The sequence below is a fragment of the Cupressus sempervirens genome, chromosome 2 (genome assembly GCF_028749045.1).
Source record: "Cupressus sempervirens isolate cs-2001-9-10 chromosome 2, ASM2874904v1, whole genome shotgun sequence".
Classification (NCBI taxonomy): domain Eukaryota; kingdom Viridiplantae; phylum Streptophyta; class Pinopsida; order Cupressales; family Cupressaceae; genus Cupressus; species Cupressus sempervirens.
In genome coordinates this window covers 135530132-135541672 of record NC_143119.1, presented here as the reverse complement: position 1 = coordinate 135541672, position 11541 = coordinate 135530132, and positions in this window count along the sequence as shown.

Here is an 11541-nt window from a genome sequence, read left to right as displayed (position 1 = left end):
TGATATTCTGGAAGGATATTATACAAAGTAATGTTGGAAATTTTCTCAGCCCTCCCCTCAAGATTCGTGGCAAGGGCTTAACCACATCCTGTGTACTATAAGTTGAGTGGTTGTATCAAGCATTAACATATCATTCTTTTAGTGCAATGGCAACCCCACTCTAATAAGTGGTATCAGAGCTTGATCATAGGTTTGAATCCTCAAACCTTCAGGTAATGCTAAGGGGGAGCTTGTTGGAAATTTATTCAGCACTCCCCTCAAGATTTATGACAAGGGCTTAATCGTCTCTAGTGTACTATAAGTTGAGTGGTTGTATTGGAAATTGACATATTGGTCTTTTGGTGTAACGAAAACCCTACTCTAACAAGTACTTGGTGAATAACATACGTCTTGATGTTCTAGAAGGCCATTACTCACAGAGTATATGGTGAATATCACACAACTTGATCTTCTTGGAGGCCATTACTCATAGTATTTGGTGAATATATTGCATCTCAACAATCTAGAAGGTCATTACTCAAAGAGTATTTAGTGAATACCATTGATATTCTTTGAGGCCAATACTCGTGATATCATATGTGATATCAAACATTTTTGAGTAATTGGTGAATATCGTGTATTCTAGGAGACCAATACTCATGATAGCAGATGTGATATCAAAACTTATTTAGTATTTGGTGAATATCATATGTTGATTTTTTGGGAGACCAATTGATACTCTTGATATCAAATGTTATATCAAAATGATGGATATCTTCTGATCAAATCTACCTTAATCTTGCTAACTTGATATTACTTTGAAGTAATATGTGCGTTTATCCTCCCTAGTTAAGAGGTAGTGTTGATGTTTGGTAGCTTCTGTTAGATAAACCTATTTATATAATTATAAATGAGATATAATTTATATATACGAGTTTATTTTATATATAACAAATGATTAAATTTTATTATATTAATTATCTAATTAATGAAGAGACATGTCCAATTCATGGGACATGTCTCTTCATGACTTATTCTCAATTTAAATAAAATGTTGTTGCCATTTGGAAAACACATACCACACATTATGGCAATGCTATTACATTTGCAATAGATCTAGTAAAACTAACAAAATTGACTATGTTTTCTTAAGGTGTCATGTCAAAAGCATCTACATTCCAAGGCGAATGTTGGAAGTAGTTTTTGAAGCCCTGCTTCTATATACTTATTTTCATGTATTCTGGGTTGAGACAGTGAGCCCCCACCTTGTCCTTTTATATCTTGTCCTAAAGAGTGGTGATTTCCAATCTACAAGTTTGTGTATCTTGCCCCAAGGAAATTGTCTTGGCAACAAGTTTAGCAGCTAAGCCTCTCATAACATTTTACATATAGTAAGAGTTTATTCTCATTGCAGTTTTTTCTTTCTTGGGTTTTTTACATAAATTTGATGTTTTCTTGTGTATTCGTGTTGAATATTTTATTTTCATCGTTGTTGTTTAAAGTTCTATTTTGGAATCAAAGTAAAAGTTATTTATTTTCAAAAAATCTTTCACATAGACAAATCCACTCTCTTGAATACATAACTTGTTGATGTGAGTTTTATGCCACTACAACATGTAGAATCGAAGACCCAATATTATAAAGTGGAATATCAAATTTCGAACCCTCTCTTGAACAAAGACATCACACATGCTAAAGATTTTGAGAAAAGAGCATCAAGATGACACCTAGGTTACTTTAAATTGTGGACTTAATTATAATGATGTAATATTATGTATCACGAGGGAACTTATACTAGTCCACTAAGACGCATCAAATTATCTTGTGAATGATATGACTTCACAATCTGCAAACAGAAATATTATGGCTTGCAAATTACAATAAACTTATGAATCTAAATGACTACTACTTCTAGGTTAGGATGCAAAAAGTTGTGAATATCTTTAAGACTACTAGATGTGGTATTGTGATTAACTCCACCAACCTAGCATGATCTTATAAGATATGCTTGAAAGATGTTCAAATCACTACCATTTCATCAACTCCGTCTATGGATGCAAATCAATAAGAAAGTACTAATTGAAGTTAAGCTGATGATTATGTCACTTGGCCATGCAAGGCACACTTGCAAGCAACAAGTAATTGGTTGTTTCATCTAAATAGGTTCAGTCAAAAAGGTATTCACAATAACTCTCATCCAATCATATCTAATTGAAGCAAGTTCTAAAATTATGCACTTGAAAGAAAATTTTATTCTAAGTGAGGAATGCAAAGAGCCATGAGATACTCCAAAATGATCACAAATATCCACCATGCAAACACAGTAATGAATCAAGAGCAATTTTAGTAGCATATTAGCAACAGTTCTCCAACAGAGATCTCTAACAAATGATGAGAGAAAACCTTTATATAGGGAGCTTTATTACAATGAATAGCTAGATTATATCAGAATCAATTGCCAAATTAATCCATCAAAACCTTAAATAGAGTTTCCATAACTACTACTAACAAAAGCCCACCAAATTACAAAAGAGCACCACAATTAGAAAATTATAATGCTTTGATAGGTCAATGAGAAAATGTGTTAACCACTAGATAAAGTGCACAAATAAATAGGCCAATCAAAAGAGCGGTCAAGTAGAAGTTTGTAGGAGAAGGAAACTTGTAGAAGTCCTACAAAAGAGGCCACTTGTATTCGTAGCAAGTCCTCCTTGTATTCATAGCAAGTCCTCCTTAACAATATTATTTCCCTTATCATTTTCTTCCTTAACATATTCAATGAATCTAGGAATTATATAATGAAGACCCTCCATTAGGAGACTTGGTGTATTTTGAGTGGTTGATATTGAATGAGCATTGCCACAACATTTTTATCTCATAGCCTTGATAAATACCCCTTGATGATGAGGAAATATCTCTTCATACTCAACATTATAAAGCCTTGGATCAATTGTGGATGCCCAAGTTGATTCCTCTTCGTAACTTTCTTTATTCTTGAAAATCTTCTCATTGCCTTTACTTGTTCCTAAATTCTTGAGTTCTTGATTTATATAGCTTGATCTTGCAATTTTCCTCATTAGCGTTCTTTCAAACTTGTACTTAACCATGCACTTGTAGAAGTGGTGTAAGTATGGCGGGTAATTTGATATTTTGATTGAAAGGAAATTCAAGTTTGCAAGAATTCCTCACCTTGATGCCTTGGGCTTAATCTTTGACTTAAGAAACCCTTTCTTCTTTGGTGATCACCTTAGATTTGCACCTTGACTTGAAATGATTTCGTCTAAGGTGCCACTAGAATGCACCTTCCCATAAAGCAAATATAATATGCATTTAGACTAAGAACATGGGGAATAATTGCATCTATGTTGCCTCGTAGCCATTGATGATGCCTTGAGCTTAATATTTGACTTGAGAGACCCTTGCTTGTTGGGTGGTCAACTTAGATGTAATGTACCCTCTAGGACCATATGATTGAAAATGGATAAAAGCATATATAATATATTAATTACTTTATATTATTTTCACTTTTCATATTATGAACTAATATAAATTAATTAATAATAAAATTAAACATTAGTGATAGAAGCGATGACATGTTTTGAAGCCACTGTTATCAAGATCTTATGCTAGACATGAAAGGAGTAGCAATGTCGGAGCAGAGAGGAAGGTGCTCGAATAGTGGGGATGGTGGTATCAAACCAAGAGGTGTAAATCTAGGTTTAGGGTTTTGCCATCCAACAAAGTGGCAAGATGTTTTGGGCAATGGCAAGGGCTATCAGACTTCAACCTTGGATAGGGTTCCTTCCCAATGACAGAATAAAGGCACGCTGCCTGCAAATGACTCAGATCTCCTTGACATTCCTTCTATTTTTTCCAAAACACCAATAGTTCAGCCAGCACGGGACCATGATTTTACCCGAATCTTCTCTTCAACCCCAGTGGTTCAGCCAATCAAATCTGCCCAAGTTCCTCTTCCATTCCAAAAATGTTCTTTTAGAAATATAAATTCTAGAGGGATGCAGATTGTCAGAGATAAATCAATTTTCAGGGAGAAGGCAATTGTTCAACCAACCAAACCTTTCTTCCTTAACCCACATTTTCATGATCAACAGTTGGGGTCAAAATCTCAAGCTCCAAGTAATGTAACTTCCAAGCTTTGGACAGAACTATCCACTTTTGAGAAAGGTGAGTCTTCATCGCAAAATCATAACTCTGCCATTCAAAAAAATCTTGGGCAGGAAAATTTGATTCAAAATAATTCAGTGCGGGAAACCATACCTTCTCAAAGATTAACTTATGATTTAATGGAGCCAGTTAAGAGGTTTCAATCCAAAAGATATCATCCATCCATGGCACACAGAAAACTTAATCACATGCTTATTAATAAGTAGCCCATATTTGATATCTGTGAAGGAGCTCCTTTTGATTCTTTGAATCACTTGCAAGATAGTTTGAATCAAAACAAGATGGGTACAAACTCTAAGATGTTTCTGAATGTCAACACACGAGTCCCCTTGATTCCAAAAAGGGTTTGGCGGAAGAAAGTTTAGAGTAATGTTGATCAATGTCAGAGTAATGTTGATCAATGTCAGAGTAATGTCGATCAAGTTCCACAGAATCCTAAACATGATCTCAATCAATTGCATGTCAATTTCCCTTCTCACATGTTACAATATTCAATTGATATGCTTCAACAATCAGCTCTCATTGGTAAGTTTTCTTCTTCTTCCTTATTGTTTTTGGATATTAAGAAATGGGCATTTGATTCTTGGGGTCTCAAGGATATTTTCTACATTGATTCGGAATCCAAATGTTTTATTGCCAGTTTTACCACCAAAATAGAGAGAGATGTTGTTCATAAGCAAAAAGGTTGGTTTTGTCATGGAGTTGGATTATATACTATGTTTTGGGTTCCAAATTTTAATCCTCGTGATATATCTATTCAATTTTTCCCTCATTGGATCTCTTTTCCCCACTTGCCATTGGAATATCGTGACCCAGAGATCATTGAAATTATAGCTAATAAGTTGGGTATTTTCTTAAAACATGACCTTATTCCTTTTGAATGCCCACATTTGGAAGCTAGAGTTTGTCTGCTGATTGATATGTGCAAATCTTTTCCCTCTTCTATATCTCTCATATCTAAATGGGGAAATTGGTCACAATCAATTAAGATCTAAGATGCAAGTGTAGTCAATAAATTTCAAGATAATCTTGGTCATTTCAACAATATGTGCCAAACAGGGCATGTGGATGTCTTAGCAGTATGTTCAGATCATTGCTCTGATCCAAACAATTGTTCTCGAAAATTTCACAATTAGGATGTTCAATGTATGTTAGAATTTCTGCCTAAGGACCATCAATTAATGCTAGGTGAACACAATTATTTGCACAATGGGCTAGGTATGCAAAACCCATTTGCATTCAACCATATGAATATGATTAACTTTCAACAAATGTTTTGGATCATGGTTTTCTTCCAATAGGCTTTTAATAGATCTAAGTTATTTTTGTTGGATGCTTTGGCTGATGATTTGGATTCTCCTATTGATGTGACCCCAAGGTTATCCATTTTGCTTGAATTTCATCATTTATTGGTTCCAAATTCATTGCAATCGATTACCTTCCAAAATAGGATTTTCTCCTTATTAGCATGGCCTATTTGGCACTTATCTATTCAACCTTCTCCTATAATATTGAGCTTTATTTGTGATCAAATTATTACTGAAATTGCCAATTCAATCATTTTTGGTATTGCGAGAGAAGAAGGTATTCATGATGAGGAATATATCTCGCCTATGATTGACAAATTGCTTAGAGAATTTCAATTTTGGAATAAAGTGGTTTCGAGTCAAATCCCTGATAGCAAAAGCAAGTTTGTCCAATTATCTCAGTTTAATGGTGCTGCAGGTGAATTAGTATCTCTAGAAGACTATATGGGGATGGAAACTATTATCTATCAACAAGTACAAAAATCTACTGATTTGATTTCTCAAGATCCCTATTATCAACATGAGCAGTGCAACCCTTGCAGGATGATGCTACTATTATTGAAGGTCAAGACAATTTCAAGATTCAGCCCTTATCAATTTTACATACTCCATCCAAAGTGGTTTCCAATATAAAAACTCCTAAGTCTAGAGGCAGGCCAAAGGGTTCTATGACAAAGACTAAAATTGTTGTTCATATCCAAACAACATTGGATAGTAGTTTTATTGTTTCTAAAAGATCGACAAGGAGAACACGATGTTCTTCTTGTCCACAATGAAAATCAACTCATGGAATGTCAAAGGGTATCAATGCCTCTGAAAAAGGGCATAGAATTAAACAAGTGGTTGATTCTATGCAAGCAGATATTATTTTTCTGTAGGAAACCAAGTTATCTCAAGATAATTTTGATAAAACAGTAGCAAAATGGAAAAAATGGAAATCTTTTCATGCTCATGGAATAGGAGCTTCTGGGGGTCTTGTTACACTTTGGAATCCTCTCACAGTTATTGCACAGCTCATCCAGCAAGATAATAATTGGCAAATGCTACATATATCTGCATTTGACATATCATTTATTTTGATTAATGTCTATGGACCTTCTTCATCTTAGGATAAAGCATGTTTGTGGGAAACTATCACTCATTCTATTCAGATTCAAGAACTACAACAAGTAGTTATAGGAGGTGATTTTAATGCTTTATTATCTTAGGTAGAGAAAATAAGAGGTATCATTCCTTCTCCAAAAACTCTACAAGATTTTAATTGTTTTGTGGATAATAACAATCTCATGGATATTCACCCAAGGAATGGATCTTTTACGTGGACAAATAAAAGGGCTGGATTTGCACATATCATTGCTTGTCTTGATAGATTTCTTTTATCACTTGACTGGAAATTGAGTTGCTCGGATATTTCTTCAGATATTCTCTCATTAACAGGATCTGATCATTTCCCTATATCTTTAACTCTCAAGTACAAAGACAAAAGCAGTGAAAATCAATTCCATTCATCCTTCAAATTTGAAAGTATGTGGCTTCATCATCCAAATTTTTTGAAGAATGTTCAGCATTGGTGGCATGAGGCTCCTCATGTGGATGGATTTAAAATGCATCAGTTTGCTATGAAGTTGAAATATGTCAAGTCTCAAATCATAATTTGGAATCAGCATGTATTTAAAAATGTGTTTTCTCAAAAATCAGCAGTCAAACAACAACTAGAAGATGTATATAATCATATCATTCAAAATGGTATGAATGAAGATACATATGTTTCTCAAAAGAATCTTCAGCAAGATTGGGATGAGTTATGTGCAAGAGAGGAAACTTATTGGAGACAAAAGTCTAGAGAGCTATGGCTTCAAGATGGAGATAGAAATACAAAAAAAATTCATGTTTCAGCTAAACAAAAGAGAGTTAACAATTCAATATTTCAGATCAAAGATGCTATTTTAGGTGATCTTATTACTAATGAAAATCTTATTCGAAATGAAGGGGTGAAGTTTTTTAAGAATCTCCTTGCACCTAATAGCATGCTTTCTCCTTCTAACTCACAAATGAATGAACTTCTTGATTCAATTCCAAATATGATTTCATCTCAATATAATGACATGTTGATGGCACCTTTCACTATTCAAGAAATTCGCAAGGTCATTTTTTATTTTCCTCCAGATAAAGCCCCAGGCCCGGATGGTTTCACTGCTATGTTTTATCAAAGTTGATGGGATATCATTGGATGGGATTTATTGGCAGTTGTTGAAGAATCAAGAAGGTGCAAAACCATGATTAAATATTTCAATACCACAAATATCTCAATTATTCCAAAGATCAAGGATCCTCAAAAATTTGCAGATTTTAGCCCAATTTCACTATGTAGTCTGTCATACAAGATTATAACTAAAGTCATATATCTTCGAATGCAACATTTTATCTCTCACATTATTTCTCCTGAACAAGGTGGATTTGTTCCGAGAAGGGAAACTATGGAAGGGGCTATAGTAGCGCATGAGGTTCTACATTATATAAATTCAAATCATTCCTCAAATTTTGTGATAAACTTGATATGATGAAAGCTTATGACAGGGTTTGTTGGAAATTTTTGCTGCAAGTGCTTTCCAAAATGAGTTTTTCAAAGAATTGGTGCAAATGGATTAAGGCATGTATTTTGGATGCTTGGTTTTCAGTATTAATAAATGGTAAACTAGCGGGCTTCTTCTCTTCTACTCAAGGGATTAGGCAAGGAGACCCCCTATCCCCAATTCTTTTCATCATTATGGTTGAAGCCTTTAGCAGGACCATTTCACATCAACATAAGCTCAGTAATTGGCATGGTGCACTTATTTTGGGTACAAATATTGCTATAACACATTCTCTATCTATAGATGATACACTTTTATTTGGATTGTCAAATGTTTAGGAAGCTAGGCATATTCTTCATGTTCTCTGTCTATATTCAGCAGTGTCAGGTCAAGCCATTAATGCTTAGAAATCAAAAATCTATTTTTTTTAACACAAACAAAGTGATTTCTAATAAAATTAAACAAATATTGGGTTTCTCAGAAGATTTTTTTACCTTCTATTTATTTGGGCATCCCTTTCTTTATGGGTTCAAATAAATCTTTGTACTGGGACTCTGTCATTCAACGTATTCAGAGTAGAATCACTGCTTGGAAAGTCAGATGGTTATCCTTGGCTAGGAAAGTCTTGCTGATTAAATCAGTATTAGCTGCAATTCCAAATTACTTTTTTGTTGTTCTTAAAGCTCCCCCCAAAATTCTAGTTCAAATTCAGAAAATGATTAAGGGCTTCTTATGGATAGGTAATATGGATGATTCTCGTAAGATCCCACTTATTTCATTACAGGACATGTCACAAATTCTAGCAGTAGGAGGGGTAGGTCTACATGACCTTACTAAAAGAAATGAAGCATTTGGTGGGAAATTGGTTTGGCAAATGTACACTAAACCTCAATCCACTTGGTGCAAAATTATGCAACAAAAGTATCTAGATAATAATGATCCTTCTAGAATTCTCTCTATTTTGGATCCTCCTAAAGGTTCAGTTATATGGGATTTCATGACAGCTTCTCGTAATATTGTGGTTAATTATGTTTCTTGGGAAGTCAATGATGGTACTAAAGTTAACTTTTGGAGAGATTCTTGGAATGGTCAAATTCCACTTTCCAATAATTTGATTTCTCTGAATATTATTGAAGTGTCAGAACTACACTGGGGTACTCAACTTTATCAGTATATGGCATATGTTTGTGAACTTTCAGGGAAAGTCTTTTGGAAGGATCTAGTGGTTTTACCACTTTCATCTTAGGAAATTAGACAATTCAAAGATATTTTGTCTTCCAGGCAAGTCTTCTTTTCTAGATCTCAAGATAGGATTTTATGGGCTCTCGCTAAGGATGGCAATTATTCAGTAAAAGAGGGTTATAAAATTTTGCAACAAAATGTTTCACATAAAGTTACCTGTAGGGCATTTTCATTTTGTTGGAATCATATTGTACTTCCAAAGGCAGGTTGTTTCACTTGGCTTGCACTAAAACATAGGATTTTGACCAATGACAGATTGACTAGATTGCACATTGCCTCCTCTTTTAACTGTCTTTTTTGTGATGAGTGTGAAGAATCGGTGGATCATCTTTTTGTCTCATGCTCATTTGCTTATCAATGTTGGAGTTTTGTCTTGAATAAGCTGCCCTATAGTACTCCTCTCCAAAATAATTTGTGGGATCTTTTTCAAGCTTGGCCAGTCCTTTATCCCAAATCATTATTTGCAAACCTTTGAAAATGTATCCCGGCATTGGTTGTTTGGGCTATTTGGTGGGAACGTAACAAACGCATTTTTAGAAAAGAGAGTCATACCTTAGAAATTGTTTTGGAGGGAATTGAAAGATCTATCTCAAAGGTGACAAATTCAAGTTTGAAAAAGACAAAATCTAATCCTGTTGTTACTTTTTGGGACTCTCAAATTATTCAAAGATGGAAACATTTATTCATTCTAGATGGTTGGAAAATTGGTAATTCTTCCACTTCTTCATTATCCCGTAAGCAAACAGGATGGAGGCCACTAGATGAGGGATATTGGAAATTGAATTTTGATGGCGCATCAAGAGGTAATCCTGGCCCTTCTGGTTTTCGTGCATGTATTAGAAATTCAAATAGAGATGTTGTGGCAATTACAGTATCCCCTTTGCCTATTAATACAAATAACATGGCAAAGGCACAAGCTCTGTTAGCTGGTCTTATTATAGCAAAATAAGGTAATTTTCGGTTGCTACATATTGAAGGGGACTCCTCTGTCATTATTAATTCTTGTATTCATAGGACTATCTTCTCTTGGAAGTTAAAATATATTCTTATTCAAATTTGGAGACTCCTAGATGAGTGCTTGGATGTTTGTATTTCACATTCACACACCTATAGGGAAGGAAACCATGTTGCGGATTTTCTTTCGAATTTGGGTTGTGATGGGTTGTTGGTTTCACCACTTCACCCTTTATCCATAATTGAGAAACATGTTGCCCTCAAAAAATTAATTCAGGAAGATAAGTTTGCTGGATTGTGCTCACATATACCAGTTTGAAGGAAGGTGATATTTAGTTCTAGATATACTGATGGGTGGTACTTGATTCACCCTTTGTAATTATTTGTTCAAAATATCTAAAACTATGTATACATTAAGGACGATGCTGGGTTTTCTTCATTGATTCTTTCCCAGTTGACCTTGTTGAATCAAATTAATAATATATTAAATAAAAATAAAAAATTAAACATTAGTTAAAATAATAAACTTAGAGATAGTTTTAGTTGTTTACGGGAATGCTACCCAATAACTCCAAAATAAGTGTGTTGCCTAAATTGGCAAAAAGGGGAGGTGAATTATTGAATCTATGAAGATTATCGAAGGTAGTCTTATTGCTTCCTTTCGTCAATTCTCAGTTGACCTAGTGGAACATAGAATGATGTATTTTTGGAGTTCTTCAAACACATCCATTTCACTCATTTTCGTATATGTATGACCATGAAATTGGATGCTTGACCATACAAAGATTGGAGGATTGTCAGAACAATCTATTGGAATGAAGAATCCATACTATCGATCATCATAAGTTCATGAAATATTAGGAACAATCAAAAGTATTTCCCACTATTCATTTCTCTATAGTGGCAGAAGACTAACACCTGTGGCAAAAACTTCGACTTTGGAAGGAGTTAGAGATCATCATGTGCAAGCTTTATGTCTTTATCAAACCTAATAGAGGAACTCTAGGTGTTGCACTGCCAATATGGTTCAAGGAAACAACACAAGTGCATGGTTTGCATTGATTTTATCTCATATGAACAGTAAGAACTTAAGTAATCAATATTTTCCTATCCAATTGTTAGACGGCATGCTGAAGAAATTATATTTTGGTGTACTGAACTCATTATAAAAACCATTATTTTTTGTCAATCATTATTGTATAAACTCTATAGAGATAAATACATGAATTGCACTCATGGTTCCATTGATAAATTTGACCAGAGATTAGCATTCTGAAGTATATAATTACATCTATGTATGA